This window comes from Molothrus ater, unplaced genomic scaffold (assembly GCF_012460135.2).
Source record: "Molothrus ater isolate BHLD 08-10-18 breed brown headed cowbird unplaced genomic scaffold, BPBGC_Mater_1.1 matUn_MA110, whole genome shotgun sequence".
Classification (NCBI taxonomy): Eukaryota; Metazoa; Chordata; class Aves; order Passeriformes; family Icteridae; genus Molothrus; species Molothrus ater.
In genome coordinates, this window is record NW_023416566.1 from 106332 (window position 1) to 115324 (window position 8993).

The window sequence follows — 8993 nt, forward strand, 5'->3', positions numbered from 1 at the left end:
AGCTCTTTCCAGTGGAAGCAAAGCTGCTGTAACGCTTTTTGAAGGTTCTGAGATTCCTTCTGGGGCTGCAGGTCCGTGCAGCCACACCGTTGGGCGCCACTATATTAGATATTAAGCCCTGAATGTTTCGGGGTGTGTCCTGCCTGGCTTCGTCTGGCCTCGCTGCTGGACCAAAGGCAGCAGCTGTGGTGTTTTCACCCCAGAGATACCTTTGGCCGGCTGGGTGCTGCAGCTGGGCACTCAGAACAAATCCAGGCAAAATAGGAACTCAGTTTACCTTTGGTGGAAAAGATTCAGGCAACGGTGAAGAGAAAAGGAGTGGGTTCTGCTGTGGAGCTTAGATCCAGAGTTTTATTGTAGCATGGTAGACCTCTGAATGTGGTAACAGCTCTCAGACAGACCGCGGCCGCATGGTCTCATGTCCTTTTAAGCCCCGGGGACAGGGGGAGGGAAGCGACAGGTGAGGGCCAACCAGGTGTGAGCAGGGAAAGGGTCAGGGGATGTGGACGCTAGGACAAACCAATGAGCCCAGGCCTGGGGGGCATCTGCAAATCACACGATGCCCTGCTGGAAGGTGAAGATTAATGGACAGCTCCCAGGCAGGAGGGCAAAGGGGGTGGGGAAAAGGTTGGCATACCTGAGGGGGATGGGATAGGTGAGACAGGAAACCACACTGCAACAGCTACCAGGGTAGGGAGGCTACCTGTGAAGGTCCACCATGTAGATGCTCATGTCCCCAAGAGTTGGGCTAATGAGGAACACCAAAACAAGAAACAGGTAGATCAGGTAGCAAAAATAGAGGTGTCAAAGATAGACTTAGATTGGCAACAGAAGGAGGAGTTGTTCCTAGCTCGATGGGCCCATGATGCCTCAGGCCATCAGGGCAGAGATGCCACCTATAAGTGGGCAAGAGACCGAGGGGTGGATTTAACCATGGACAGTATTTCTCAGGTTATCCATGACTGTGAGACGTGTGCTGCCATCAAGCAGGCCAAGCGAGTGAAGCCCCTGTGGTATGGTGGGCAGTGGTCCAAGTACAAGTATGGGGAGGACTGGCAGATTGACTCCATCCCACTGCCCCAGACATGCCAGGGCAAGCGCTGCGTGCTGACCATGGTGGAAGCCACCACTGGATGGTTGGAGACCAGCCCTGTGTCTCACGTCACTTCCCAGAACACCATCCAGAGCCTGCAAAAGCAAATCCTGTGGAGACATGGAACCCCTGAGAGGATTGAGTCAGACAATGGGACTCATTTCAAGAACAGCCTCATCAACACCTGGGCTAGGGAACATGGCATTGAGTGGGCGTACCATATCCCCTACCATGCACCAGCTGCAGGCAAAGTGGAGAGGTACAATGGACTACTAAAAACACAGCTGAAAGCTTTGGGTGGGGGATCTTTCAAAAATTGGGAGCAGCATTTAGCAAAGGCCACCTGGTTAGTTAACACCTGAGGTTCCAGCAACCGAGCAGGTCCTGCCCAGTCTGAGTCCCTGAATATAATAGATGGAGGTAAAATTCCAGTGGTACATGTGAGAGGTTTGTTAGGGAAGACAGTTTGGATCAATTCTGCCTCGAGTACAGACAAACCCATTCGTGGGGTTGTATTTGCTCAGGGACCAGTTTGCACATGGTGGATAATGCAAAGAGATGGAAGAACACGATGTGTACCTCAGGGAGATCTGATTGTGGGGTGAGAATGATATACAAATATCACTGTTTGTTGGATGTTACTGCCATTGCCTGTACATTAAACCATACAGATATGAGATAGAAGGAAATGTGTAAGTGCTGAAGGTCTGGGCAAGTGGGAGATGGAGAAGGAGATGTGCAAGTGTCGAAGGTCTGAGCAAGGATGGAGCTTTGAGTGAGTAAGGTGAAAGGGGTGAAATCCTGCTGCTCTGTGGTATAGGGCATGGATTCAGTGGTCCTGTGTGGGGATGTGATGAGGGCATGATGGGTATTGCTTGTAAATTTTGGGGGAGCAGATGGAAATTTTGTGTGAATAAATGCATGATGTGTGGTAGTATGTTGATGATATGGGGATAAGGGGTGGAATGTCCTAGGGTGACGTTATGATGCTTGTATCCCCATTCATGTGTTCTGTTAATGTTGGATATTATGTTCTGTACCTTTAAGACCAGCTCTGAAGAGGGAAAGTTTTGTTTTGGTTTTCTTAACAGCCTGGCGGGACACAGAGACTGCAGCTTTTGCTTTTGCTGCTTTTGCTTCTTGCTTTGCTCTCTCGCTCTTGCTTGCTTCGCTTCTGCTTGCTTTTGCTCATTAGCTAGTTTAGCTAAACTGTCCAATTTCTTCCTGGACGGTTTCTCCTTTCCTTTTTCTGACCATTGCAAACCTGCTCCTGACTGGGACCTGGGAACACCAAGATCCTGCACCTTGCGGCCTGCAGCAGCTGCCCCAGCGCCGGAGGGACTGAGAACAGAGTGACCACCCCCAGAGAGACTTTCTGAATTTGTCCTCTTTTTTTTTCAGAGCGGTGTCATCCGGTATTGTCCATTCTGTGTGCTGGGGGGTGCTGTGCTTGTTAAATAAACAGGTTCTTTCCACTCCTCTCCGAGGAATCCTTCCCAAACTGGTTGCGGGGAGGGGCTGTGTGGGTTTGCTTACTGGAGGAGCCCTAATTTGGAAATTCTCCTACAAATTTGCCCTAAACCACAACAGGGCCCTTGGGGCAAACAGGGAGATTTGGTCTGGCAGGATGTGTAAAACAATATCCTGTCAGATCTACTTGTTCTCACACAGAACCCTTGGCTGCAGGGACACATTCCCATTGTTCCTGCCCAGGTTTCAGGACTCAGAGTTGTCTTTCCCAGGAGCTGCTCCTTCAGCTGCCTCGGGAGGGCCATTTGGCCTCCGGACCCACACTCTGGCTCCATTATTAGGGCTGCTGGATCCAAACCCTTTATCTCCACAAACGGTGGTGATTGCAGGTGGATCTCCTTTTTTCACAATCCTTCTTAAAATTGCAATATTGATAATTGTGCTACTCTGTCATGGGGTTGACTAATCCAATCCTGGGCACTATTGTTTAACACAATTCCTTTAACTTCTCCTTGATATCTGCAACAATAATTCCTCCTCTCATGACATGACCACTTTGCAAGGCCAAGCTCGAGTGAGCAGTTATAAACCAAAGTGTCCTGGAGGAATCTGAATTCCTGTTTCAGTATTGATAGCTCTCATTTGCTTTGAATTTCTCCTAATTAATTCCAATGCATGAAGGCCCAGCCCTGCAGCCTCTGAGCTGGCCCTGCCAGGGGCCATCACAGCCAGAACAATTTCCCAGGCAGTCCAAGTCTCACTGCCCATGGCTGGATTTGCAAATTGGGGGCAGCCATGCACAGCCAGGGAGTTTCCATTTCCCCAGGGGGCCATTGTTAAGGGCATGGGGCACATCTGGGAGATGGGTTCTCCATGGGCAAAGGTTCCCATCTCCTCTCATTTTTTCAACTGCTTTTTAAACAACCCCTTCACCCTGTTCAACCAATCCTGCAGCTTGTGCATAGTCTGGCACATGAAAAACCCTGCAGGCTTAATCACTGTATTTTTCACAGGAACAGACAAAGCACTCTGCATCACAGTATCAGCAAACCCTGTACAAACAGCCAATTTCCTCCCTTCCTCCTTTTTTCATTGTATACAATCTCACAAAGTTGACCACTGACATTAGGGTCCTGGCCAATCCTGTTCTGTAGGGTATTTAGTGTTACATCCCTGAGCAGCCAAAGATACCAAATTAGTAATGTCAGCACTATTTCACATTATTATAATTTTATATGTAGATAAACATATTGATATAGGTAGACAGACCTAGACATACATATAAAAATATATATATGAAGGTCTTATTATACTATAAATACATATATAGTAATTTATTATATTGGTATTTCACTGGCACCAATGCATCTGAGCTCAAGATTAAAACCTTCTTCTGTCACCCCATGTGGGAGCATTCCAACAATAATTGTTCCTTCTGAAGGTGCTGTTTCCAATGTACTCTTAACAAATTCATCTTTGTCTGCCCAAACCCACAAGGTCTTTTCCTTTTCCATGTGCAATTTTTGGATGCATTTGAAGCCATCCAGGGGTTCAGCCTCTTTTACCCACCTGCCCCACTGCTCCCACGGGGCTCCAACCTCAGCCCACTCCAGAGCCAGGGAACTCCAGGGAAGGGCTTCCCATCTGGGAATTTCTGATGGCACTGATTCCTCACATTGACACTGAACAAGTGACATTTTGTTGGGATCTGGCCAGACTGGGCCAGTTTTGTTTTGCCAGTGGGCAGGGTCAGCACCAAAGACACAGACACCAACTGAAGGAATCAGTGTTATTTCCTGCAGCTCAAAGCAGCAAAGAATCTCAAAAGCAGCAGCTCAGCAATGCATCCAACCATCCCCACCAAAGATTGCAGCAGTGATTGAGAAAGATCCAGCCCCAGTTACCCTCAGCCTTTACCATCGCCCAGATCCACACAGCAGCTGGGGAAGCTGTCACAGCCAAGGGCTGCAGAGCCACTCCTGGGCACTGGCAATTCCTGCAGGTGCCTCCAGCCACAGGTGAGGCTCCAACCCCGCTGGGAGAGGGCCCAGCTCTGACAGTGCTGAATGGACAAACTGACAGCACTTCTAGTGTGGCAACATATGGTTTCATCCTCTCTTGGCTCCCTCCCAAAGGCTGGCCAGGGCCCCAGGAGGAACCAAGGGAGGTGACTTTGACCACTCAGCCCCAAACAAGGCCAGATGTCAGATTTCATGGCCTTGTCCAGCTTCTAAATACACAAAGGTCAATACATGTTTCACTAATGAGTGGCTACATCTTTCACAGTGCTAATGACCATGCATATTTCATTAGGGAGCAGATACAAAGATAACCTTTGGCTGGAAGTTTCATCCAGAGGCCACCTTGGGCTCAGGGCCTGCTGTTCAGGCCTCACTCAGGGCTGCTGTTCAGGCCTTGGCACTTCAGGGACGTGGTTTAGTGCTGGGCTTGGCACTGCTGGGTGAGCGGCTGCACTGGGTGAGCTCAGAGGGCTTTTCCAGCAGAAAGGATTCTGTGATTCCATGATTCTATCCACTGCATTCAGCTGGGGCTATTTTAGCAGCATTACTTTGCTCCAAAAGTCTCCTCTTGCCCAGCTCCTGTGGCCTGAGGCTTCAGCTCCTTCAGCTCCTGGTGCTGAGCTGCTCATGCTGAACGAGACGACTCGGAGACAAGAGCACAGTCCATGCAATTCCTTCTGGGACACGGAGAGGGGAGGCTGTGCAAACAGGAGCATTGTTTGCTGCGGCCTCCCTCTGCCCTTCACGCCTTTCAGTGCTTGGAACCAGCCCAGAGCTTTCTCCAAGAGTGCAATGGAGCAGCTGTTCCTGCTCCTGGCTCTGGCTCTCTCCAGTCTCTGCCCTTGCCGGCTTCTGTCCCTCGTGCTGTGCCCTCTGTTCCCCCAGGGCTGGCTGGCTGCTGCCCAGGACTGTAGCACTGGCACAGATCCAGTGCTCCAGACTCTCCTTTCTGTGCCCTTGGAGCTGCCTGGGCACAGCAGCCTTTTCCATCTGCAAGCTCCCCATGGACAGGGAGTGCCCAGCTCCGTTCCTTGCACAGCCTCCAGGAGCCCAGGGCTGCCATCTCAAGTCCCTGCTGGCACTGGGGGCTCCCAGGTGCCTCAGGCTGCTGTGACACCGCTGCACACAGGAGCGAAGAGGGGCAGGGGCTGTGCTGAAAGTCAGCTCCATCTGCTGCTGCTGCTGCTGCTGCTGCTGCAGCTGCTGCCACTGCTGTGGGGTCATTTGTGCAGCCCTGGCCCAGAGTCAGGGATCAGATCCTGCCAGTCTCTTCCAGCCCTGGCTGCTCAGAGTTTGGGCCTTGGAGCCTCAGGTGGGCAGAGGCAGCTGCTCCTGGTCCCTCTGTGTGCCCGTGTTCAGCAGTGCTGCTCCATCAGTCTGTGCCCAGCAACGGGGAAAAGCCTCAGCCCTGCAGGGCCAGGAGCTGCCGGGCTCTGCCTGAGCAGCTCAGCCAGCAGGAAGGGAGCTGCTCCACACAGGAACCAGGAGCAAAGGACATTCCTTTTATAGGACATGTTTTCTATTTAAAGGAAAAAAAAGGAGAAAAGGGAAAAAAATAGGTAAATTGTAGAAGATAAGAATAAAATCCAAGTGTTAGAGAAAAAAACATAACATAATGTTAGTGAAAAAAAACAAAACATAAATGCAAAGTTACATTCTTTGCATTAAGAGGTAAATGATCTTTTGAAAAAGAGAACTCAGTTATTTACATTGTAAATCTGCTGATGGCATGGATCCATCTTACTGACTCAGCAGCCTTTTAAAAGGTTTTGGGTTGTTTCCCACACATTTTAAATTGTGGTGAAGCAATGGAAATTGCTTTGTGCCCTGCCAGCTCCAAGCAGGACTGGGAATGGAAACTCTGTCAAACCCCAAATCCTTTAGAAGATGCCCTTCCTTCTCACCCTGTGAATGAGCTGCACATTCCCTTTGAAACTGTCAGGGATTTCTTAAAGACACAAAGTCCCACTGACAGCTTTTTGCTCTGGTTTGGAGGTGCAGAAGGGCAATTCTCCATCCACCAGCTCCAGACTGCACTGCCTCAGGAGCACGGCCCACTCGCCAGCTTTGGCCCACTCGTGGCACTTCTAGAGGAGGAAGAAAGTGCAACTGCACAATTCCAGCCAATCAAGAAGGAAGAGTGGGACAGACAAACAGCCTGTACAGATCCAGGCGTTCAGCTGGGACTGTGGAGAGTTTGGGTCCTTGCCAATTGGATGTGTGTCCCCAGCTGCAATCTCTGGGCCTGCAGCAGAGTCTCACTCAGCTGCCAAAGCAGAAAGCTCAGGCGCTGTGCTCGCAACGGGCTCGTCTGATGCAGAGCTGTCAGAGCAATGTGAGGGCAGAGCCAGCCCAGCTGGGCCCAGGGCTGAGCCCAGCAGAGCCCTGGCAGAGCCCAGAGCAGCCTCAGCAGCCGCAGAGCCCGGCTGCAAGGAGAGAAAGCAGAAACCGCCCGTCAGCTGAGGGCTCCTGTGCCCTTGTGCCAAGGCCTGCGGTGCCCAGGCCGTGCTGGCTGTGCCCAGAGCTGTGCCCAGAGCTGCCCATCCCTGCTGCCTTTGGCAGCAGAGCAGCAGGAGGGCAGGACATGTGCCCAGCCTGCAGCCAGCCACGGCACATCCAGCCCTCAGCAGCTGCCCAGAGCAGGATGCTCCTGTGCTCGCTGCCATCTCCCAAAAGCTCTGATCCCACCCTGCCAAGCACACAGGGACCCACCTCACGCCAGCCACGGCTGCAAGAAAAGCTGCTCCCAAACCATGGCCTCAGCCTTCTCCAAGGGCACGCCCATCCACGCCACAGCTGCTCCCAAGCACTTCCCCATCCACACTGGACCACCTAGAACGCTTCCTCTGGAAAAACAAACAACACATTATTGAAAAGAGATTAGATGCAAAAAGGGAAAGCAAGAAAAACGGTAAAAACTCTTATCTCTGTCAGGACTTGAGGAAGGCCCAACTCCTACATGGTAGGGAAAAACCCAGCCATGGCTGAGGGAAGCCCACACTTTCTCTCTTCCCCCTGCACTGCCCCCAAAATCACGGTGATCCCAAAGCAAACAAGGGCAGCTGAGCAGCCCAAGCCCTTCCTTGCCTGCACAGCAAAGCAGCCCCTGCACAGGTTCTGGGAGTCCCACCTCTGCTCCCACCATGGGGCTTTGTTTGTGTTGGGCTGGCTGCCCCAGCCCCAGCCCCAGCCCCAGCCCGGGGCACGGTGGGTGCTGGGGGCTGTTGGCAGGGCCAGGAGCCCACTCCCATTTTGTACCCAGCCCAGCCCATCCCCACAGCCCTGCCAAAAAGCAGCTGGGCAGCGACTGAAGGATGAGTTGCATCTGCCCCAGCAAAGGGGGAACCTTTGCTTCCCAGCCAGGCTGGGCCATGCCCAAATCTGGCAGAATTTCCCCCAGCTGGGGACTCATCTGCAAATTCCCTGTGGAGCCTGGCTTTGAAGAAGGTGCCAGAATCAAAGTCCATCACCTTCAGCCTCCAGTGGCCAGGCTGAGGAAGAGCTTGTCATCCTTGATGTCATCCTGGCTGTCTAGCAGCAGCAGCAGCAGCAGCAGCAGCAGCAGCAGCATCCCCACCCGGTACAGCTTCTCCAGGGGCTCCTGCTCCTTTCCTGGGGGGAGACCAGGCTCTCAGGGCTCTGCCCAGGGCCCCAGCTGTCAGGGAACCAGGACAAGCAAAACCAGCTTGGATGGCGGCCACCAGTGCTGGGCAGAGCAGCTCGGCTCCAGCACAAGGGCTGCGTGTGCCCATCCCATGGCCCCGGTGCAGTGACACAGGCAGCACAAAAAGGTCTGGGTTCCTCTGCTTCTCATTGCCAAGGCATGTGTGGAGCTGGAACTTACCAGGGCCCTGGATACTCCAGGGACCTGGAGAACCATTCCCAGCAACTGGGAAAATCCTAGGTGCTCCATCACCCATAGATGAGGACTCCAAATTTGCCCGAAAGTGGGTCCAGCTTTTAGAGGCCAAAATGAGCAAGTCCAAGTGACTTGATGATATTTTTAGCCCAGAAAGCCCTGCTGCTGATGGCACACTTCACATTCAGCAGGGGACACAGCTAGGCCAAAGCCCAGACCTCTGCTGGGAGCCTTTCCCCTCAAACACCCTTCAAACAAACCTCCATGCAAGTCAGTTGGGAAAGTTTCTTCAAAGGAGACCTTGCTGGCACACAACTACACAGGGTTATGGGAAAGATTCTAAAGCAGCCACTCTGGAGTCAAAGAGGCAGCACTAAAAGTCCCTGTCATCTATTTGTAGCTAAATCACACTTTGGGCAAGTTGAAGGAGTTTGGAATGAGCTAGAGAGCAGACCTCTGATTTTTTAGATGATGCTATTGCTTTTCTTCTCTTCTACATAGACAGGAAGGGTGAGTTTGGCTCCCATCTCCACCGCATGGCTCACAGGGC